Source organism: Amblyomma americanum, chromosome 11 (assembly GCF_052857255.1).
Source record: "Amblyomma americanum isolate KBUSLIRL-KWMA chromosome 11, ASM5285725v1, whole genome shotgun sequence".
NCBI lineage: Eukaryota > Metazoa > Arthropoda > Arachnida > Ixodida > Ixodidae > Amblyomma > Amblyomma americanum.
The window spans coordinates 108,037,294-108,061,124 of NC_135507.1; the positions used below are offsets into that span (position 1 = coordinate 108,037,294).

General features: G+C 51.5%; 2 pseudogenes; both read right to left on the bottom strand.

Moving 5' to 3' along the window:
• LOC144111606 (large subunit ribosomal RNA) overlaps nt 1-2,958 on the bottom strand; it is a 4,845-nt pseudogene extending 1,887 nt beyond the window's left edge.
• A 2,394-nt stretch (nt 2,959-5,352) lies between these two features.
• On the bottom strand, nt 5,353-6,806 carry LOC144111592 (small subunit ribosomal RNA; annotated as a pseudogene).
• Between the last annotated feature and the right edge of the window lie 17,025 nt (nt 6,807-23,831).

The window sequence follows — 23,831 nt, forward strand, 5'->3', positions numbered from 1 at the left end:
ACGTCATGTCGACGCAGCCGGGCATGGTTGGTTCTTTTGCAGCGCTGCAGGACGTGGCCTAGGACTTCGTCCTCCAGGCACCCAGCCCTGCACTGCTTAACCACATCCCGGCAGCGTTTTGTGCGGCTCAGGCATGGAAGGGCATTGAACCGGAGCTTCATAACGTTCACGAACTCCTTCCCGCTCAGTAGCGAGGTTCCTTCGATGGACCATCGCATGGCGCCTGGGATATCCTTGGTGGGACGCAGATGGCGCCCGTCCACACTGTCATGAAGCGTTTTTGTCCAGTATGCTTTCTGCCTCTTCACGTTGACATTCAGAGCACTGGGCAGAAATCACATTGCGTCAGCACCAATGCTGGCCATCGCAATGCTTTGTTTTAATTAGACAGTCGGATTACCCCAGTCCGTGCCAATTCTGAGTTGGCTGTTTTCTGCCGGCCGAAGCAAGAACCTCGGGCACGAAGCCCCCGGAACAAGCACAGCTGTGGCTTTCCACAGGAAGGTCCCGACGCTGGTCCGGGCTCGGCCGCACCGCTTTTGACGGCGGCGAGCCTCGCCCAGTCCCGGTGCAGTGCCATTCCTGCTTCTGGACCCCAGCCCGACCGGCTCAGCCCTCAGAGCCAATCCTTTTCCCAAGGTTACGGATCCGTTTTGCCGACTTCCCTTACCTACATTGGTCTAGAGACTAGAGGCTGTTCATCTTGGAGACCTGCTGCGGATATGGCTACGGTCCGGCACGAAAATCACACTCCCTCACTCGGATTTTCAAGGGCCGACAGAAACGCACCGGACAGCGCAAGAGCCGCACTGCTCTACGGAGCCACCGTCCCTATCTCGGGGTGAACCCATTCCAGGGACTCGATCTCCTTACAGAGAAAAGAAAACTTTTCCCGGGGCTCTCATCGGCGTCTCCGAGCTGGTTTGCGTTGCCGCACTGGGCCCCGAAGGACCGATCCCCGTAGCCGGGTTCGGGACTGTTAACCCGATTCCCTTTCGGTTGCAGCGGGGCGTCTCCGACTCGACAGACAGAGCTGCACAAACGCGCCCGCTTCTGAAAGGATTTCTCTTTTCCCTAAGGACCGACTGACCCATGTTCAACTGCTGTTCACATGGAACCCTTCTCAACTTCAGTCCTCAAGGTTCTCACTTGAGTATTTGCTACTACCACCAAGATCTGCACCAGCGGCGGCTCCAGGCGGGCTCGCGCCCGACACCTTCAACGCCCATCGCTGCGGCCCTCCTACTCGTCGCGGCTTAGCACCCCCACTGTTCGTGCTACTCTGCCAGCGACGGCCGGGGATAGGCGCGACGCTAGAGCGCCATCCCTTTTCGGGGCTAGTTCCTTCGGCAGGTGAGTTGTTACACACTCCTTAGCGGATTCCGACTTCCATGGCCACCGTCCTGCTGTCTTAAGCAACCAACACCCTTCATGGGTTCCCATGAGCGTCCCGACTCGGGCGCCTTACCCCGGCGTTTGGTTCATCCCACAGCGCCAGTTCTGCTTACCAAAAGTGGCCCACTTGGCACTCTCATCGCAGCGGGAGGCCTCAACCCAGAAGGCCTCCCGTACACCCATTGAAAGTTTGAGAATATGTTGAGGACGTTTCGACCCCAATGCCTCTAATCATTCGCTTTACCAGGTGTGACTGCTCTCCCATCGAGCGCCAGCTATCCTGAGGGAAACTTCGGAGGGAACCAGCTACTAGATGGTTCGATTGGTCTTTCGCCCGGATGGGACGATCGATTTGCACGTCAGAATCGCTTCGGACCTCCACCAGAGTTTCCTCTGGCCTCGTCCTGCCCGGGCATAGTTCACCATCTTTCGGGTGCCAACGTGTGCGCTCTCGCTCCGCCCCGGCGACAAGTGAGCGCCTGGGACGGGCCGTTGCTGCGCCCGAACCCCTGTGCGGTCCGGGATCGCAACGCGGCCCGCGAAGGGCCTTCACGTTTCATTGCGCCATAGGGTTTCGAGAGACCCATTGACTCGCGCACATGTTAGACTCCTTGGTCCGTGTTTCAAGACGGGTCGGGTGGGTTACCGACCTACTCGCCGCAAACCACGATAGCGCCTCCGCGGGAGAACTCCCCGCTCGCCCGGCTTCTCGCCGCCAGCCCGCCGCCACAGGACCAACCCGGACAACGAGAGGCGACAAGCTTGCCCAGCGGGTCCTCCGCTCCGATTCCAGAGGGCGTCATCGTTCGGGCCTCCCGACAGCCGGGAGAAGCCCATGGGGCCTGGACGGGGTGACGAACTCTTCGTGCACGGCAAGGTATAACTCCCGCGAACCGTCCCCGAGGGGACGAGCAGGGCACCTCCAGAGCCGGACTCAAAGTCGTACTTTTCCCATTGACCCGCGTCCGTCGCGGCGTTCTACCGGCGGTGGAGAGTGCGCACCCCGGAGACCGCGTCCGCGCACTGGCAGCCGGAACAGCCCCCCCGAGAGGAGCCGTTTACCCGACGCCGCCAGCTCGGCAGTCGTCCGCAGTCTGAATCCCACCGCTTTCGAGCTTCGAGGGCCCACCCGTTTTACTCTAAGCGGTTTCACGTACTCTTGAACTCTCTCTTCAAAGTTCTTTTCAACTTTCCCTCACGGTACTTGTTGACTATCGGTCTCTCGGTCGTATTTAGCCTTAGATGGAGTTTACCACCCACTTAGGGCTGCACTCTCAAGCAACCCGACTCACGGGAGTCTTCGTCCCGGGCGCGCAACGGCGGAGACGGGCCTGGCACCCACTCTGGGACAAGCCCCTGTCAGGGGGACTTGCACCGTCGCAAACTCCCGGGAACGTTGCCTCCCATACACCACATTTCCCGACCGCCTGCAAGGACGGGGGATTCGGTGCTGGGCTAGGTCCCGTTTCGCTCGCAGCTACTCAGGGAATCCCTGTTGGTTTCTTTTCCTCCGCTTAGTGATATGCTTAAATTCAGCTGGTTGTTGCGCGTTGTTGCGAAGAGTTACTTTTCCGGAGCCGGCGAGCCGCGTTTCCTCTCGTACTCCGCAGCAGCCGCCGCCGTTCCCTTGGCGGCGGGCAAGCCTTTCCCTCGGCCAGCCTACCGTACATCCGAAACTTTCTCACCGACCGCACAGTGCAACTTAAAGCCGGCACGGGAGATCCTTCCATCATCTCTCCGGGAAACCGTGGCACGCCGCAAGGCGCCGTACTTTCGCCGATGCTTTTTAACGTCGCACTGATAGGCCTGCCGAAGCTACTGGCCGACATCCCCCACCTGCATCACAGAATTTATGCTGACGACCTCACACTTTGGATCACGCGCGGCAGTGACTGCCAGATTGAAGAGACTTTACAGACCGCGATCGAACGGATCGGAGATTATCTAAATACAGTTGGCCTCACGTGCTCGGCGACAAAGTCCGAGTATATCATCATTCCTTCCCCGGGACGACGCCCTTCAAAGATACTTCCGGACATCAACCTCCAGGTGCAAGGAAACCCGATTCCTCGAACAGACAACATCAGGATCCTGGGCTTGCATCTACAGGCCAACGGCAGCAACAACATCACGATCCAACGCATCGACCAGTCGGTTGTGCAGATCGGACGCCTCCTTAAGCGAATCTCCAACAAGCATCATGGCATGCGAGAGTCCAACCTCCTGCGCCTCGTTCAAGCTTTCGTCTGCTCCCGCATCACCTACTCTGGACCCTACTTACGTCTCACTCGTGCCGAAAGCGAACGGCTAGACGCATCACCTCGAAAAGCATACAAGACGGCCCTAGGTCTTCCCATGTCCACAGCTACCCATAAGCTCATGGCTCTCGGAATCTCCAATACCGTGAGCGAACTGATCGAAGCAACACTCACCGCCCAGTATGAGCGGCTCTCACTCACACACGCTGGCCGAACGGTACTGCAGCAAGTTGGGATCTCCCCGCCGAGATCGGCCCCAAGTTACGCTGAGCTTACATCGGAATATCGCCTAAATCTCCGCATTCCTCCCATTCCCAAACGGATGCACCCGGAACACCACGCCGAGAGACGGGCCGACCGGGCTCGTCAGTTCGAGAAACGCTTCAGCGGACGTCCGGACGTCACGTATACGGACGCCTCTTACCATCCATCGAGGCCAGCGATGGTGGCGGTAGCTCTAGCCCCTCACCGCAGCTGGTACACAGCCTGCAGCATTCGCAATGCAGAAACAGTCACCGCAGCTGAGGAGGTTGCCATTGCGCTCGCGCTAGCCGACCCTAATACCAAAGTCGTCATCAGTGACTCTCAACAGGCTATTCGCAATTACGATGCTGGCCGTATCTCTTGCCAGGCGTTACACATTCTACGTTCTACAGCACCCTCTTCCACATCTCGCTTACTTCTTTGGGCTCCAGCCCACGAGTCGCTCAGCGGAAACGCCCAGGCACACACTCTCGCTCGAGATCTCAGCTGCCGAGCCGAGAGTATGATCAGCCACCCTGCTTCCGCTGACACTAATATCCCACGCGCTTCTCTACTCACCACTTACACGGACATACTCCAGCACTACCGACTCCAAAGGTGCACATATCCTCCCGCGATCTAACAAGACGCGAGGCCGTCCAATGGCGCAAACTAGAAACTGGCAGCTTCCCACACCCCCTCTTATACAGCAGGATCTTTCCGGAACAGATAGCCCCCATGTGTAAACACTGCTCAACTCCGGCCACACTCATACACATGGTGTGGACTTGTACACATTACAACACAGACAACGAAAACACCCCAGAGACGTGGGAGTCTCTCCTGTGTACTTCCAAGCCAGCAGACCAACGCTGGCTTATCCAGCGCGCGGTGGAGGCCGCGGCATCCCAAAGGATCCCCGCCGACCTCCTCTAAGTCAGCGCAACCGGTCCTTTGACTGGTCCCCTGTTTTTGGGCGCAATAAAAGAGTTTACCTACCTACCGTCGCGACTCTCATGAGCCAGCGAGCCGCGTTTCCTCTCGTACTCCGGAGCAGCCGCCGCCGTTCTCTTGGCGGCGGGCCGGCCTTTCCCTCGGCCGGCCTACCGACTCGGTCGCAACTCTAACGAGAGCCAGCGAGCTGCGGTTCCTTTCGTACTTCGCAGCAACCGCCGCCGTTCCCTTGGCAGCGGGCCGGCCTTTTCCCTCGGCCAGCCTAGCGGCTACGTTCGAGTCTCTCCGACAACGAGTGTCGAAGACCGAAAGCCCACCAAATTGGTGCGTTACGCCGTTCGAACCCACGGAAGCAGTCCGTCCGACATTCCCTTGGTGACGGACCTCCGCTGGGCATAACAATTTTTGCAGAGATGCGGCATCAGAATCTCGCAACTCCGCGATTGAGGCCTTCCCCCGCTTATAAGCGGTGGCGGCGCCGGGTGTGACAAGCACAATCCGGTAATGATCCTTCCGCAGGTTCACCTACGGAAACCTTGTTACGACTTTTACTTCCTCTAAATGATCAAGTTTGGTCATCTTTCCAACAGACTGGCGCAACCGAAAGGCCGCGCCGGACATCGGTCCGAAGACCTCACTAAATCATTCAATCGGTAGTAGCGACGGGCGGTGTGTACAAACGGCAGGGACGTAATCAACGCGAGCTTATGACTCGCGCTTACTGGGAATTCCTCGTTCAAGGGGAGCAATTGCAAGCCCCTATCCCAATCACGAAAGAAGTTCCACGGGTTACCCAGTCTTTTCAGGCAGGGATAAAGGCACGCTGCTTCCTTCAGTGTAGCGCGCGTGCGGCCCCGGACATCTAAGGGCATCACAGACCTGTTATTGGTCTGTTTCGTGCGGCTAGGAGCCGCTTGTCCCTCTTAGAAGGTTGTAAGGTGCTGGGAACCCCGCACCTATTTAATAAGCTAGAGTCTCGTTCGTTATCGGAATTAACCAGACAAATCGCTCCACCAACTAAGAACGGCCATGCACCACCATCCACCGAATCAAGAAGGAGCTCTCAATCTGTCAATCCTCCCAGTGTCTGCGCCGGGTAAGTTTTCCCGTGTTGAGTCAAATTAAGCCGCAGGCTCCACTCCTGGTGGTGCCCTTCCGTCAATTCCTTTAAGTTTCAGCTTTGCAACCATACTTCCCCTCGGAAGCCAAATACTTTGGTTTCCCGGAAGCTGCCCGCCGAGTCATTTGAGTAACTCAGGCGGATCGCTGGTTGGCATCGTTTATGGTCAGAACTAGGGCGGTATCTGATCGCTTTCGAACCTCTGACTTTCGTTCTTGATCAAAGAAAACATTCTTGGCAAATGCTTTCGCAGTAGTTCGTCTTGCGACGGTCCAAGAATTTCACCTCTAGCGCCGCAATACGAATGCCCCTGTCTGTCCCTCTTAATCATTACCCCGTATTCCAAAAACCAACAGAACAGAAACGGGGTCTTGTTCTATTATTCCATGCAAGTTTATTCAGGCGACTCGCCTGCGTTGAGCACTCTAATTTTTTCAAAGTAAAAGCACAGGCCTCCTCGAGACGCACCAATGAAGGGCACCAAGAGAGGACCGGCATGATGTTCCGACCGAGCCATCGCATCGGGTAGATGCACTACTCGTCTGGAACTGAGATCAAACTACGAGCTTTTTAACCGCATCAGCTTTAGTATACGCTATTGGAGCTGGAATTACCGCGGCTGCTGGCACCAGACTTGCCCTCCAATTGATCCTCGTTAAAGGATTTAGAGTGTACTTGTCGTGCGCGGCTGGCTTGGACACATCCGGAGCCTCAAGTAATCACGTACGGAACGCCGCCTGTATGTGGACAAGAGTGCGTACGCTGTGATCCATTTCCTTTTGACTCCACATGGAACTAAAGAGTCAAGCGGACGGCGACGGAGGGGAGTTCGGGGTGCGCAGACGACACAGCTTGGCCGGGCCTCATTGTTCGCAGCCCGCTCCAAGAAGCAGCAACGAAGGCGCGTCGCCTTTCATCCCTACCGCGGCGACGCTGCCCAAGGCCATTACCCGGGCGGCGGTCGTTCAGTGTGTGGCTAGGAGGCAATTTTGAAGACGCGTTCCTCATGTTCACTGTGAGCGCTTATCAGCTCCATATGACTGCCAGGCACTTCCTGTACACGTGGGGCATCAGGAAGAATTGGGGAGCGATGGCGCCTTAAGTGGCACGGCTTTCGACAATCTGTGCGGCCCTCGCATGCTCTTTAAGCGAGTAATCATGCCGCCCCGCGGGGGAGGATGGAGTGATCCGAGAGGGGAATTGTTAGTATTCGTGACAATGACCTGTCCCCTCTCCCCAATCTTTGATTGGGCGTGTTTTACGCTCCTCTGTCTCTTTTTCAATGTGTTTTCCTCTCCCATGTGTTTTATTGGATGTGTTTTCCTTTCCCCGGTCCTTGATTGGATGCGTGCTTGTGTTTTGACCTAATTGGTTGGTGTCCCCACTGAGGGCGGGGACTTAGGGATTAAAAGAAGACGTTTTGGTGGGACCGGGGGTTGATTTCGTCTGGTCACTCTGCGGATCAATCACTATGTACATAGTTGTTCTCCTTGTTGTACCTTCCGTTCTGTTTTAACTATTTTATGTGTGATTAAACAGTTTACTTCCTGAAGTTCCACGAGTAATGTGACTGAGCAAGTTTAGAACCTCAAGACGTCGGCATCCAACAACTTCTACCTTTCCCCTTCGGACTGACATCAAAGAAGAGAAAGGGGTAAAAGGAACTCAACTGGCGCAGTCGACAGGATTGCGACGTCTTCCTACTCGAGGCAACTGAAGGAGGGCGGAAGTACAAGGCGGCGGACGAGCTATAGCGTGGCACGTCCAGAGGAGAAGATTTCAAGAGTGACAGCTGGTCAACGCCGACGTGACGCTGAAGGTCCAAGTCAGCGGGCAGCTGAAGGAACCAGGTGACCAGAGTCAAGGAGGGCGCTGTTGATCAGGAGGAGCCGACGACGACGCGGATCAAGGAGACGAGTTCCAACCGGGACCGTGCGGCGCAGCGACCAACTTCCGGGCCAGTCTTCCATGCTGGGGCACCGGCAGCCTCGTAAAGCGGAGCTTCGGTAGCCAGGCGAGTACCTTTCTGTTTCTGTCGGGCTTGTGCTTATGCCAAAGCCTTGGGTTTTGAGAAGTGACAGTGTTAAACAGAAGGAGATGGAGAACGGGGCAGGAAACGGAGAGTTGGCAGCCGCGGGTCAGGCAAATGAGGGTCCGACGTACCCTCTGACAGCGCGCCGGTGCAACAAATGACCGAGTTGCAAGTGCAATTACGAATTGCTGAACTAGCGGTGGAAAAGGAGTGGTTGGCTTTGGAAAATACAAGGCTGAATCTTAAGCAGAGCGGAACAGCGGGTGGGCTTGGTGAGAGCGCGGGAGCGAGCGGAAGAATGGACGAGGACAGAAGGTTGAAATTTGCCAACCTTATGAAAGGCGTCCTCACGCCGATGCCGCTTCAAGAACCCCTGGTTCCGGGGTGGTTCGAGGATGTAGAGGCCACGTTGGGGTCATACGAAGCTCCAACCCAGTGGTGGGCTGGACTAGTTTTGCCACACCTAAGCGAGAGGGCACGCATGCTACTCACGCGGTTGTCCGCAGAGGAAAGGAGCGAGTACGCACTCCTGAAAGCTAAAGTGTTAGACGGCTTGAGGCTCACTGCCGCCGAATACAAGCGTCTTTACTCATCCGCGAACAAAAACCCAAATGAGACGTGGGAGCAGTTTGCGGTACGCCTGCAGAACTACCTGGAATACTATTTAAACAGCTGTCAGGTAACTTCGTTAGAGGAGTTCAAACTGCTAGCCGTCGCGGACCGACTAAAGGAAGCCCTCAGTGCAGAGGCGAGAGCGCACGTTGCTCTAAATGATAAGCCAGGGTTCCTAAAACCTAGTGAGATTGTCACGCTGGCAGAAAACCACGACGAAAGCCGAAGATATAAGGTCGGGAAAGCAGCGAGCGCGGCGGTGGCGACGAACGAGGCAGTCGAGGTAACACAGCGCGACGGAACCCAGTCCCGACCAAACAACACGCGGCCCCGGGGACGTGGACAGTGTTTCCATTGCCACGGGCATGGGCACATCGCAAGATTTTGCCCGAAAAGACAAACCGCGGAAAAGCCAGACATGGGGGGCGGACGCGCAGACCAGAAATCAGTAATCGCCCGAATATCGGTCCCCTTGCATGACAGGGAGACAGTGCACGGCTCAGTGGAAAGGCAGCCCGCGGAGGAGAAGGTCAGCGCCGGAGAGGTGACTTTGTTGAGTAGCGGGAACGCTATAAGTGCGCGCATTGACTCAGGGGTCGACATCACGGTCATCCGCAGGTCGCTCGTGCCGCGATATGAATGCGCGGGGGCAACAATAAAACTCACCGGGGCTTTCGGAAAGCAGGTTGTCGCGGAGCTGGCGTACGTTCCCCTAGTAACAACTCAGGGAGCACCCCGAGTATCATTTGATCCGTCGGAGCGGGGCATACTGTGTGCAGTCACAGACGAGCTTATAACTGGGATAGGCGCGTTAATCACTCCCGAAGACTATGAGCAGCTTCTGAGCGATCGTGTCCATGCGCAAGAACAGGGAGAAGCCGAGGGTTCTGACGAAGAAATCGAAGAGCGGGAGAAGCGGGTTGACGAGGTTCTAGCGGGCGCGGTAGCAGCAGATTGCAGCGAAGGGGAAACCGCGGTGGCACAGACGACGCGGCAACGGTTTCGCGAGGCGCAGATTGGAGACGAATCACTCCAGGAAGCGTGGGCTCAGGCTAGAGAGGGAACACACGGCATGGCGGTCCGGGACGAGCTTTTGTTCCACCAGGAGCCTGTTGCTGGGCATCCATGTACTCAGCTTGTCCTCCCAACCGAGCGACGCGCAGAGGTGTTAAAAATGGCGCACGACTCAGTGTGGGCAGGTCATCTCGGCGAGCGGAAGACGCTTCAGCGGATAAAGGCTTCATTCTTCTGGCCCGGGGTCACACGCGACGTGAAGCAGTACTGCCGCTCATGTCACTCATGTCAGGTGAAGTCGCGTGCACGCACAGCAGATCGAGTGCCGATCGCGCCGATCGCTAGACCAGAGGCCGCATTCCAAGTGGTAAACATCGACTGCATAGGACCGATAGAACCACCGTCAGCTCGAGGGCACCGCTATGCACTTTGTGTAGTGGACATGAACACGCGTTGGCCCGAAGTCGTGTGTTTAAAAGCGCTGACCGCTAAGGCCACGTGTGACGCTCTTCTGCAAGTATTCGCGCGCCTGGGAGTCCCTGAAACAGTGTGCTGTGACCAGGGCACAAATTTTACCGCAAAGCTTACACAAGAGCTTCTCAGAAAATTGGGCGCCTCTCCGAGGTTTTCCACGCCGGACCACCCTCAAAGCAACGGTCTGGTCGAGCGCTGGAATGGAACATTCAAATCCATGCTATTCCAGATTATTCAGGAGCACGGACGTGACTGGGATAGGCTTGTGCCATTCTTGCTCTGGGCTTACAGAGAGGTCCCTAATGAGACGACCGGGCAGTCGCCGTTTGAGTTAATGTATGGCAGAATACCGACCGGACCGCTATCCATTCTACAAAAAACTTGGACGGGAGACTGGGCAGTACCAGATTCTTTGGCAACGCCGGCGGCAGAGTACCTGTCAGCTTTGCGCGAGAAGCTGGCCGAGGCAAACGCAAAGGCTAGTAACAACAGCACGGTAGCGCAACGCAGGTACACTGGACAATACAACTTGCGCGCTGTCGATAAACACTTCACAGATGGGCAGCAGGTGTTGTTGCTTGAAAGGGATGGCGAGGGAAAGTTGATGTCCAAGTGGACGGGGCCTGTGACGGTAATGCGGAAGACGCGCCCGTACAGTTATCTGATCAAGCTCGACAATGGCGCATGTCGGACTGTCCACGCAAACAAGCTCAGAGCATACCACGCACGGGTGAATGTAGTAGGGGTGATATTCGAGGGCGACGCGGAGTTCGGCGACGTGCCCACGTTCCCCATGCGCTCAGTGCCAGGCGACGCGCTGCCGCCGGGTGCTCTCGAACATTTGAACGAAGCGCAGCGCCGAGATCTAGAGGCACTGATCGAGGAGAATGGCCAGGTTTTCAGCAGTAGGCCCGGCAAATGCACGCTAGGAGCGCACAAAATCGTGCTAAAGGAGGGTGCTCAGCCACGGGCTGGCCATGCGTACAAGGTCCCGATGGCGTATCGGAAGGAAGTGGAGAGGCAAGTAGATGAGCTCCTGGAGTGGGGACTAATATATCCCGTTGAGAGTCCTCATGCTCACCCAGTGGTTTGCGTCGCTAAAAAAGATGGGGGGCTGCGCCTGTGCTGCGATTATCGGAAGTTGAATGCGATAACCGAGCAGGACGCCTTCCCGATGAGCCTACCGTCCGAGCTGCTCTTCCGAGTAGCGAAGGCCAACTTCATCAGCCTAATAGACATGCTGAGAGGCTATTGGCAAATATCCCTTGACGAGCAGGCACAGGCCCTCACGGCATTCGTCACTCCGGTGGGGCAGTACGCATGGAGGGTCATGCCCTTCGGCCTTCGAAATGCGAGTTCGACATTTCAGAGGGTCATAAACCAGGTACTAGCACCGCACCGCGAGTACGCATGCGCCTACATAGATGACCTCGCGATTTATTCAGACACCTGGGAGGAGCATTTGAGGCACGTTCGGGCGGTGCTCGCTTCGATCGCAGCCGCCGGGTTCACCGTGAACGCAGGCAAATGTCATTTCGCGAGACGAGAAGTCGAATTTTTGGGCCATGTGGTTGGGTCGGGGAAGCACAGCGCTAATCCAGGAAAGGTCAAGGCAATAGACGAGATGCCGAGGCCCCAAACAAAGAAGGAGCTCAGAAGCTTTCTGGGCTTAGCTAACTATTACCGACAATATGTCCCCGACTATTCTCGCGTCGTGCTCCCACTGACGAGCTTAACTAACAGGCGGACACCGCAGCGGCTCCCATGGGATGACGAGGCGCAAAAAGCTTTTGATGAGGTGAAAGCTTGCTTGAAGAGCGCATCCTCACTTCATGCGCCTGACCCAAGTAAGGAGTTCGTGCTCGCAACCGATGCTTCGGACTACGCGGTGGGTGCCTGCCTTGCCCAGTGCGATGACGAGGGCCGCGAGCAGCCTATCGCTTTTCTGAGCAAAAAGCTAAGCCCGGCTCAGACCCGCTGGGCGACTATCGAGAAGGAGGCTTATGCCATCATTTGGGCATTAGGGCGACTTGAAGTCTGGTTGTGTGGCGCACAAATTAGGGTCATAACGGACCATAACCCGCTCAAATATTTGACTCTGAGTAGTCCGCACAGCGCCAAGTTGACACGCTGGGCACTCGCTCTGCAGAGATTCGATATCCGGGTCGAGCACAAAAAGGGGGAGCAAAACGCTAATGCCGATGCAATGTCGCGACTCGTAGCTGCCAACTAGAGGCGTGGGGGTATCCGGGGCCTGGAGTTATGTCATGTATGGAGGTGTACCCTGAGGCTTTGGCAACGCATATGGTTCGGCAGCGGCAGATGGTGCTTCTTCGGCTCCGGGCCCGCGGCACGTTGGTCTGTTTCGGTTTTCTGTGTGTGCCTCATTCCAAGATGTTATGCAGCACACTTGGTGGGGAGGTGTCGTGCGCGGCTGGCTTGGACACATCCGGAGCCTCAAGTAATCACGTACGGAACGCCGCCTGTATGTGGACAAAAGTGCGTACGCTGTGATCCATTTCCTTTTGACTCCACATGGAACTAACGAGTCAAGCGGACGGCGACGGAGGGGAGTTCGGGGTGCGCAGACGACCCAGCTTGGCCGGGCCCCATTGTTCGCAGCCCGCTCCGAGAAGCAGCAACGAAGGCGCGTCGCCTTTCATCCCTACCGCGGCGACGCTGCCCAAGGCCATTACCCGGGCGGCGGTCGTTCAGTGTGTGGCTAGGAGGCAATTTTGAAGACGCGTTCCTCATGTTCACTGTGAGCGCTTATCAGCTCCATATGACTGTTAGGCACTTCCTGTACACGTGGGGCATCAGGAAGAATTGGGGAGCGATGGCGCCTTAAGTGGCACGGCTTTCGACAATCTGTGCGGCCCTCGCATGCTCTTTAAGCGAGTAATCATGCCGCCCCGCGGGGGAGGATGGAGTGATCCGAGAGGGGAATTGTTAGTATTCGTGACAATGACCTGTCCCCTCTCCCCAATCTTTGATTGGGCGTGTTTTACGCTCCTCTGTCTCTTTTTCAATGTGTTTTCCTCTCCCATGTGTTTTATTGGATGTGTTTTCCTTTCCCCGGTCCTTGATTGGATGCGTGCTTGTGTTTTGACCTAATTGGTTGGTGTCCCCACTGAGGGCGGGGACTTAGGGATTAAAAGAAGACGTTTTGGTGGGACCGGGGGTTGATTTCGTCTGGTCACTCTGCGGATCAATCACTATGTACATAGTTGTTCTCCTTGTTGTACCTTCCGTTCTGTTTTAACTATTTTATGTGTGATTAAACAGTTTACTTCCTGAAGTTCCACGAGTAATGTGACTGAGCAAGTTTAGAACCTCAAGACGTCGGCATCCAACAACTTCTACCTTTCCCCTTCGGGCTGACATCAAAGAAGAGAAAGGGGTAAAAGGAACTCAACTGTACTCATTTCAATTACGGGGCCTCAAAAGAGTCCCGTATTGTTATTTTTCGTCACTACCTCCCCATGCCGGGAGTGGGTAATTTGCGCGCCTGCTGCCTTCCTTGGATGTGGTAGCCGTATCTCAGGCTCCCTCTCCGGAATCGAACCCTGATTCTCCGTTACCCGTAACAACCATGGTAGGCAAGTAACCTACCATCGAAAGTTGATAAGGCAGACACTTGAAAGAAACGTCGCCGGCTCATGGCCATGCGATCAGCACAAAGTTATCCAGAGTCACCACAGAGTACGGGCAGAACCCGATGGGTCTTGGTCTAATAAAAGCGCCCGTCAGCCAAAGGCCTTCAGGCTCAATGCATGTATTAGCTCTAGAATTGCCACAGTTGTCCAAGTAGAAAGAAACGATCTAAGGAACCATAACTGATTTAATGAGCCATTCGCGGTTTCGCCTTATTTCGGCATGTACTTAGACATGCATGGCTTAATCTTTGAGACAAGCATATGATTACTGGCAGGATCAACCAGGTAGATGCATAGGCAAACCCTTGTCGCTCCTCAAGGGAGCCCTGTCGCGGCCGATGGGGGCCCCTCTCACCCCTCGGCGCGCGACGCGCATCTTTTTCGCGGCAGCTCTCGCTGCCCGTGCATCGTTCGAGCTCGCTGCGGCATCCGACCCGAAGGCCGGGTTATCACCGCGCGGCAAGAGAGCACGCGCCCTTAGGCAAAGCATTTGTAACGCGCCCACCAGTGCGCACGCGGCCGCTAGGGCCGCGGCGTTCAGGCACTGGACGGCGCTTGCTGCGTAGCCGAGACAGCCTAGCCGCCAGACGACGGGACACGCCCGCGTCTTCGGCGCAGTCGCACGGAATCGAGTCCGGGTAGCACGGAACACACTTCGTAACACGTGGGAACAGCGTCGTCCGACAACCAGCCCCTATCGCAGACGCGGATGAGGCTGCAGACGAATGCCGTGGGGTCCACGGGACGGGGACACGCTGGGCACGAGGCCGCATATCAAGACCCGTACGGCGCGCGCGCGCTCGGGCGCACGCCACCAACAGCGCCACAAGGACCCCCATATAGTAGCAGCGATAAGTACCCAGACCTCCGTGGGTTGGTAAGTGGCCGTACTCGTGCCGATCTCGCCGTAAATTTGGCGCAAATCGTGCGCGCCCATCGGGCGGCATCGCGGCGCCCATCGCGAGCCGAACTCGTGGACTGTGCCGTGGCGCTTGGCGCCGTGCTCGAGGCGCCTTCGCCGCAAGAGCCGCGCAAATCGTGCGGCACCCATCGGCGGCATCGCGGCGCGCGCGTTTCGCGGCGCCCCGCGCGAGCCGAACTCGTGGACTTTGCCGTGGCGCTATCGGCCCCTCTGTCGGTACCGCGGTTCCTGGCCAAATCGGACCTGGCCAAATCGCGGGCGCGGCAGCGCGGCCGGCATCGCGGCGCACCACACGAGCCGTACTCGTGGACTTTGCCGCCGCGCTAAACGCCGTACTCGAGGCGTTTTCGGATCAAGTGTCGCACAAATCGTGCGCGAACTAGTGCAAATGCCATGGGCCGAGGTCGCCAAATGCACAAATGCGCCTCCGGGGCGTCGAGAGGCGCGTTTCGCCTTCCCGAGCCAGACAGCCTAACGCCCGTATCTTCGGATAGATATAAAGCACAGAGGCGAAGAGGGTGGCAAAAGCTTCGCGCTTTCGCGCCAAGTAAGCCGATGCCAAATTCGCACGCCTCCGCGGCCTGGTACGGCCGCCAAAAATTCCCGAACGTTACCGGGGCGAGGAAAACTTTGTGCAGGGGCGAGCGCTTATCGCTTGTATCTTTTGATGGTGCAAGAAGAGAAAGGCGAATGTGGCACCAAACGATTTGCCGCTCCGAGACCTATCCTGCGATGGGAAAGTCGTGCGCCTCCGATTTGCGGGAGAGCGGCAAAAACTTGAAAACTCTATCCCGTCCGCCCCAGGCGAAACCACCTAAACGCCTCTATCTTCGGCTAGTGAAGAAGCAGACGGACGAGTCTGAGTTTGAATTTATTTCCAAAAACAAGGAGATACAATTGTTGTGAGAGATACAAGGGGAAAAAGCTTCTCAGGGGCAGCTTGACCGACCACAGTGCCGTTACAGAGGCTGCAGCAGTGCGGAAGTGAAGGCTTATAAATGAACCAGGGCTAAAACAAATGCAAAACAAGAAACCCAAAAAGATACAATTGCAACAGTAAAAGAAAAAGAAAACGCCATACACCGCTTATTACAGAAAGACATAGAGGCGCACAAAAATATCTCAGGCAGGTTTCTCAAAAAACAAAACAAAAAGAAGTGAGCACGTCGATGTCACATCGAGTAATGTCATTTAGTGACTTCGGCAACCTGTAGCTTGACATTTGTTGACCACAATTAGTTCGCTTGCGAGAAACACACCAAGTCTCCGGATGCTGGAGTAGTGTAGGGGGCAACGCGTATTTTTTTAGATTTTCTTTTTTTTTATTCACGAAATTCCTACAACACAGTGCCTTGGTGCAGAGGGCAGACGAACGGCGAAAATCAATCCGCCTGACTGGGCCCTATGCACCACTCGAACGCAACAGCAAGGAGCACTTATATACACACACAGATACACGTTATAATGATCACAATGTTTGTAGAGCACAACTTTCAAGTATAAACGTTCATTCCATTCTTATTACTCAGAAAACACGTCTAAAAAATCACAGAAAAGTATAGTGCAAGAGAAGACAAATCAAACATAACTATAGAAACTGAATGCGTGCCTAGAAAAAAAAAACAAAAAAATATCAGAACAGAGCATTGCAAGAGCCGAGACAGATGCTACATATGTGTAGAAACTAACTGTGTACCTGCCAAGAAAATTAAAACAAATGTGCGAAAGATGTAAGCAGGAAAAATAAAATAAAAAACCAGTGCATTTCCCAGGAAGTGACTTTTCGCTTGCTTACGAAAAGCAGACAGGGAAAGATGAATTAAATCGGGATGGGTTCCAGTTCAAATGCTGCGTAGCATAGTTGGTTCTGTTTCTTGGTTTCTGTATATTTGTCCGTCTAAACCCATATCGTTCGTGAATTTAGAAAAAAAAAACATTGTTGTCGATTGGCTACGAGTTCCAAGAATGCCGCCTGACACGGTCGCTGGTAGTGTAACGTTTGTATAGGAAGTACTCGCTGAAGTAGGAATATGTGGAGTCATATCTTGAAAAATTTTCAACAAAGCGAATAGATTTCTTTTGCAATAAAAAGCGGCTTTCAAGATTACATTTCCCAGTGACTCCCCAGATAAGCGAACAATAGCGAAACCTGGAATGAACTGCACTGAAATAAAGCTGGCGCCAAAATGTCCGTTGGTCAGCGCCATCAAACTTTTCAAATGTTGAAAAGTGTTTGTTCGTTACATTGGCGAGAGCTTCGCCTCTTAGTACCCCCCGCCCCTGTTTACATATCAACCGGGATTTCTGTTTGCGGTATTTTATAGAGTTTCCTCTACAGTACGCGAGGTCTTTTGCGGATCGCAGTGAATTTGTGAGAACCTTCCACTGCAGTGATGAATTCGAGATTTATATATGTCCGAACCTAATTTATTCCTACCTTATTTATGCTGTTCTACAATTGACAGCTCTCTCGCTTATTGTTTTTTTAAATATGCCAAACAGATGATTTCGGCCTCTTATGCGCTTTGCTAAAGCAGAAGTTTTTCGCAAGTTTTTGGCGCTTTTTTGCCCTTGATTAACATTGCTACAGTAAAAGCGCCGCTCTATTATTTTTTGCGACTATTGTGTACTATATTAGGGTCAATTTCGCAAAGACAGTACACATTTTTCCTGTGTTACAGGCTGAACCGAGGTGTAGTGATTTGTGCACGCCATCTTGGAATAAAACAAAAGGTGGTCACTAAAATCACTTAGCAAGACACCTGGGTCCTGTTCGTCGCAATTAGACAAGCATAAATCAATTAGGGTCTCGCTCGACCCCAAGTAGCACGTGTAGGCGCATTAACAATGTTAGAGAAACCATGTAAAGAAATGATGTCGAGAAAGTCACTTGTTGCCGCTGATCGTTCCCACACATGTTATGGTAAAATCGGCCATAATTACAATTGGTTTCTTATCGGTATGCTATCAAGAAAAGAACTAAATTCTTGCACAAGGGGGCCGATAACCAACACCGAACACAGAACCGCTTCTATTGATAAAAAGCGAAGACTTGAAAAACTGTACTTATATGAAAGAATATTTTTAACCTACAGTGCAACTCCACCGCCTTTATTATTTTTCCTAGACATTGTTCCGCACCTGTATCCTTCGAAGTGGACGATGTCCGAAGTTTGTGCATACCATGTTTCACTGAATGGCAATATGTCAAAACTGCGGTTTAAAGAAGATAAAAAAAAAGAAATGTTGACCTTCTCATCCTTATTCTTTAAGCTACGCACGTTTGCGGAATAAAAGAAAAATGTGGACCGGGCTTTTGAGGCCGGCCCGTTTTAGAACATCGAAAGAACTAGAATCTTGGTAAACACGGTCTCGCGTTACGAATGGCATTCCTCGCACCAAGCAGTGCAGTCATCCCCCTTTTACTCAGGTCATTTTCATCTCGGATGCGAATGGCTCGCGTTCTGGCCTGCAGCCTTTCGGACAAGGACATGCCCGTTTTCCCGCCACGCGAACGCATAGCCCTTTTCTGTACCGTTTTCACGTGCCAGGAAATCAGACCGGCGCACACGACTTTCTGCTTGGAAATAACTCGGATCTTCTAGGTGCTGTCTGCGAAGGAAACCCATATCGTTCGTGAATTTAGAAAAAAAAACATTGTTGTCGATTGGCTACGAGTTCCAAGAATGCCGCCTGACACGGTCGTTGGTAGTGTAACGTTTGTACAGGTAGTACTCGCTGAAGTAGGAATATGTGGAGTCATATCTTGAAATTTTTTCAACAAAGCGAATAGATTTCTTTTGCAATAAAAAGCGCCTTTCAAGATTACATTTCCCAGTGACTCCCCAGATAAGCGAACAATAGCGAAACCTGGAATGAACTGCACTGAAATAAAGCTGGCGCCAAAATGTCCGTTGGTCAGCGCCATCAAACTTTCCAAATGTTGAAAACTGTTTGTTCGTTACATTGGCGAGAGCTTCGCCTCTTAGTACCCCCCGCCCCTGTTTACACATTACCGGGATTTCTGTTTGCGGTATTTTGTAGAGTTTCCTCTTCAGTACGCCAGGTCTTTTGCGGATCGCAGTGAATTCGTGAGAACCTTCCACTGCAGTGATGAATTCTCGATTTATATATGTCCGAACCTAATTTATTCCTATCTTATTTATGCTGTTCTAGAATTGACAGCTCTCTCGTTCATTTTGTTTTTTTTTCTAAATATGCCAAAAAGATGGTTTCGGCCTCTTATGCGCTTCACTAAAGCAGAAGTTGTTCGCAAGTTTTTGGAGCTATTTTGTCCTTGGTTAACATTGCTACAGTAAAAGCGGAGCTCTATTATTTTTTTGCGACTATTGTGTACTAGATTAGGGTCAATTTCGCAAAGACAGTACACATTTTTCCTGTGTTACAGGCTGAACCGAGGTGTAGTGATTTGTGCACGCCATCTTGGAATAAAACAAAAGGTGGTCACTAAAATCACTTAGCAAGACACCTGGGTCCTGTTCGTCGCAATTAGACAAGCATAAATCAATTAGGGTCTCACTCGACCCCAAGTAGCACGTGTAGCCGCATTAACAATGTTAGAGAAACCATGTAAAGAAATGATGTCGAGAAAGTCACTTGTTGCCGCTGATCGTTCCCACACATGTTATGGTAAAATCGGCCATAATTACAATTGGTTTCTTATCGGTATGCTATCAAGAAAAGAACTAAATTCTTGCACAAGGGGGCCGATAACCAACACCGAACACAGAACCGCTTCTATTGAAAAAAAGCGCAGACTTGAAAAACTGTACTTATATGAAAGAATATTTTTAACCTACAGTGCAACTCCACCGCCTTTATTATTTTTCCTAGACATTGTTCCGCACCTGTATCCTTCGAAGTGGACGATGTCCGAAGTTTGTGCATACCATGTTTCACTGAATGGCAATATGTCAAAACTGCGGTTTAAAGAAGATAAAAAAAAGAAATGTTGACCTCCTCATCCTTATTTTTTAAGCTACGCACGTTTGCGGAATAAAAGAAAAATGTGGACTGGGCTTTTGCGGCCGGCCCGTTTTAGAACATCGAAAGAACTAGAATCTTGGTAAACACGGTCTCGCGTTACGAATGGCATTCCTCGCACCAAGCAGTGCAGTCATCCCCCTTTTACTCAGGTCATTTTCATCTCGGATGCGAATGGCTCGCGTTCTGGCCTGCAGCCTTTCGGACAAGGACATGTCCGTTTTCCCGCCACGCGAACACATAGCCCTTTTCTGTACCGTTTTCACGTGCCAGGAAATCAGACCGGCGCACTCTACTTTCTGCTTAGAAATAACTCGGATCTTCTAGGTGCTGTCTGCGAAGGAAACCCATATCGTTCGTGAATTTAGAAAAAAAAAACATTGTTTTCGATTATCTACGAGTTCCAAGAGTGGCGCCTGACACGCTCGCTGGTAGTGTAACGTTTGTATAGGTAGTACTCGCTGAAGTAAGAATATGTGGAGTCATATCTTGAAAATTTTTCAACAAAGCGAATAGATTTCTTTTGCAGTAAAAAGCGCCTTTCAAGATTACATTTCCCAGTGACTCGCCAGATAAGCGAACAATAGCGAAACCTGGAATGAACTGCACTGAAATAAAGCTGGCGCCAAAATGTCTGTTGGTCAGCGCCATCAAACTTTCCAAATGTTGAAAACTGTTTGTTCGTTACATTGGCGAGAGCTTCGCCTCTTAGTACCCCCGCCCCTGTTTACATATCAACCGGGATTTCTGTTTGCGGTATTTTGTAGAGTTTCCTCTACAGTACGCCAGGTCTTTTGCGGATCGCAGTGAATTCGTGAGAACCTTCCACTGTAGTGATGAATTCGAGATTTATACATGTCCGAACCTAATTTATTCCTATCTTATTTATGCTGTTCTAGAATTGACAGCTCTCTCGTTTATTTTTTTTTTTTCTAAATATGCCAAACAGATGGTTTCGGCCTCTTATGCGCTTTACTAAAGCAGAAGTTTTTCGCAAGTTTTTGCCCCTATTTTGCCCTTGCTTAACATAGCTACAGTAAAAGCGCAGCTCTATTATTTTTTGCAAAAATTGTGTACTAGAATAGGGTCAATTTCGCAAAGACAGTACACATTTTTCCTGTGTTACAGGCTGAACCGAGGTGTAGTGATTTGTGCTCGCCATCTTGGAATAAAACAAAAGGTGGTCACTAAAATCACTTAGCAAGACACCTGGGTCCTGTTCGTCGCAATTAGTCAAGCATAAATCAATTAGGGTCTCTCTCGACCCCAAGGAGCACGTGTAGGCGCATTAACAATGTTAGAGAAACCATGTAAAGAAATGATGTCGAGAAAGTCACTTGTTGCCGCTGATCGTTCCAACACATGTTATGGTAAAATCGGACATAATTACAATTGGTTTCTTTTCGGTATGCTATCAAGAAAAGAACAAAAGTCTTGCACAAGGGGGCCGATAACCAACACCGAACACAGAACCGCTTCTATTGATAAAAAGCGCAGACTTGAAAAACTGTACTTATATGAAAGATTATTTTTAACCTACAGTGCAACTCCACCGCCTTTATTATTTCTCCTAGACATTGTTCCGCACCTGTATCCTTCGAAGTGGACGATGTCCGCAGTTTGTGCATACCATGTTTCACTGAATGGCAATATGTCAAATCTGCGGTTTAAAGAAGATAAAAAAAAAGAAATGTTGACCTCCTCATCCTTATTCTTTAGCTACGCACGTTTGCGGAATAAAAGAAAAATGTGGACCGGGCTTTTGAGGCCGGCCCGTTTTAGAACATCGAAAGAACTAGAATCTTGGTAAACACGGTCTCGCGTTACGAATGGCATTCCTCGCACCAAGCAGTGCAGTCATCCCCCTTTTACTCAGGTCATTTTCATCTCGGATGCGAATGGCTCGCGTTCTGGCCTGCAGCCTTTCGGACAAGGACATGCCCGTTTTCCCGCCACGCAAACGCATAGCCCTTTTCTGTACCGTTTTCACGTGCCAGGAAATCAGACCGGCGCACACGACTTTCTGCTTGGAAATAACTCGGATCTTCTAGGTGCTGTCTGCGAAGGAAACCGATATCGTTCGTGAATTGAGAAAAAAAAACATTGTTGTCGATTGGCTACGAGTTCCAAGAATGCCGCCTGACACGATCGCTGGTAGTGTAACGTTTGTATAGGTAGTACTCGCTGAAGTAGGAATATGTGGAGTCATATCTTGAAAACTTTTCAACAAAGCGAATAGATTTCTTTTGCAATAAAAAGCGCCTTTCAAGATTACATTTCCCAGTGACTCCCCAGATAAGCGAACAATAGCGAAACCTGGAATGAACTGCACTGAAATAAAGCTGGCGCCAAAATGTCCGCTGGTGAGCGCCATCAAACTTTCCAAATGTTGAAAAGTGTTTGTTCGTTACATTGGCGAGAGCTTCGCCTCTTAGTACCCCCCGCCCCTGTTTACATATCAACCGGGATTTCTGTTTGCGGTATTTTGTAGAGTTTCCTCTACAGTACCCCAGATCTTTTGCGGATCGCAGTGAATTCGTGAGAACCTTGCAGTGCTGTGATGAATTCGAGATTTATATATGTCCGAACCTAATTTATTCCTATCTTATTTATGCTGTTCTAGAATTGACAGCTCTCTCGTTTATTTTGATTTTTTTTTCTAAATATTCAAACAGATGGTTTCGGCCTCTTATGCGCTTCACTAAAGCAGAAGTTTTTCGCAAGTTTTTGGCGCTATTTGGTCCTTGGTTAACATTGCTACAGTAAAAGCGCAGCTCTATTCTTTTTTGCGACTATTGTGTACTAGATTGGGGTCAATTTCGCAAAGACAGTACACATTTTTCCTGTGTTACAGGCTGAACCGAGGCGTAGTGATTTGTGCACGCCATCTTGGAATAAAACAAAAGGTGGTCACTAAAATCACTTAGCAAGACACCTGGGTCCTGTTCGTCGCAATTAGTCAAGCATAAATCAATTAGGGTCTCACTCGACCCCAAGTAGCACTTGTAGGCGCATTAACAATTTTAGAGAAACCATGTAAAGAAATGATGTCGAGAAAGTCACGTGTTGCCGCTGATCGTTCCAACACATGTTATGGTAAAATCGGCCATAATTACAATTGGTTTCTTATCGGTATGCTATCAAGAAAAGAACAAAATTCTTGCACAAGGGGGCCGATAACCAACACCGAACACAGAACCGCTTCTATTGATAAAAAGCGCAGACTTGAAAAACTGTACTTCTATGAAAGATTATTTTTAACCTACAGTGCAACTCCACCGCCTTTATTATTTTTCCTAGACATTGTTCCGCACCTGTATCCTTCGAAGTGGACGATGTCCGCAGTTTGTGCATACCATGTTTCACTGAATGGCAATATGTTAAATCTGCGGTTTAAAGAAGATAAAAAAAGAAATGTTGACCTCCTCATCCTTATTCTTTAAGCTACGCACGTTTGCGGAATAAAAGAAAAATGTGGACTGGGCTTTTGCGGCCGGCCCGTTTTAGAACATCGAAAGAACTAGAATCTTGGTAAACACGGTCTCGCGTTACGAATGGCATTCCTCGCACCAAGCAATGCAGTCCCCAGTCAAAACGTACTACAGGATTCTAAGACAGAAAAAGTTTGTAGTCTGTAGTCTTGTCGTATTTTGGGCATGTCTTGTGTAGTCTGTCTTGTCTTTTGTAGTCTGTCTTGTCTTTTGTAGTCTGTCTTGTCTTTTGAAGTCTGTAGTCTGTCTTGTCTTTTGTAGTCTGTCTTGTCTTTTGTAGTCTGTCTTCTCTTTTGTAGTCTGTCTTCTCTTTTGTAGTCTGTCTTCTCTTTTGTAGTCTGTCTTGTCTTTTGTAGTCTGTCTTGTCTTTTGTAGTCTGTCTTGTCTTTTGTAGTCTGTCTTGTCTTTTGTAGTCTGTCTTGTCTTGTGTAGTCTGTCTTGTCTTTTGTAGTCTGTCTTGTCTTGTGTAGTGCCTCGTACGCGTGTTGCAGTCATTACTGTGCAAATCTTGTGAACTTAATGGTCTCCTATCAAGTAACACAGGCTTTGTGCATTCTGGAAGTCATGCACAAAAATGCGAAGCTTGTTAACGGTCGCCTCTCAATTAACAAAAGCTTCTTCCATTCCAGAGTAATTCATGCACAAAACCACATAGC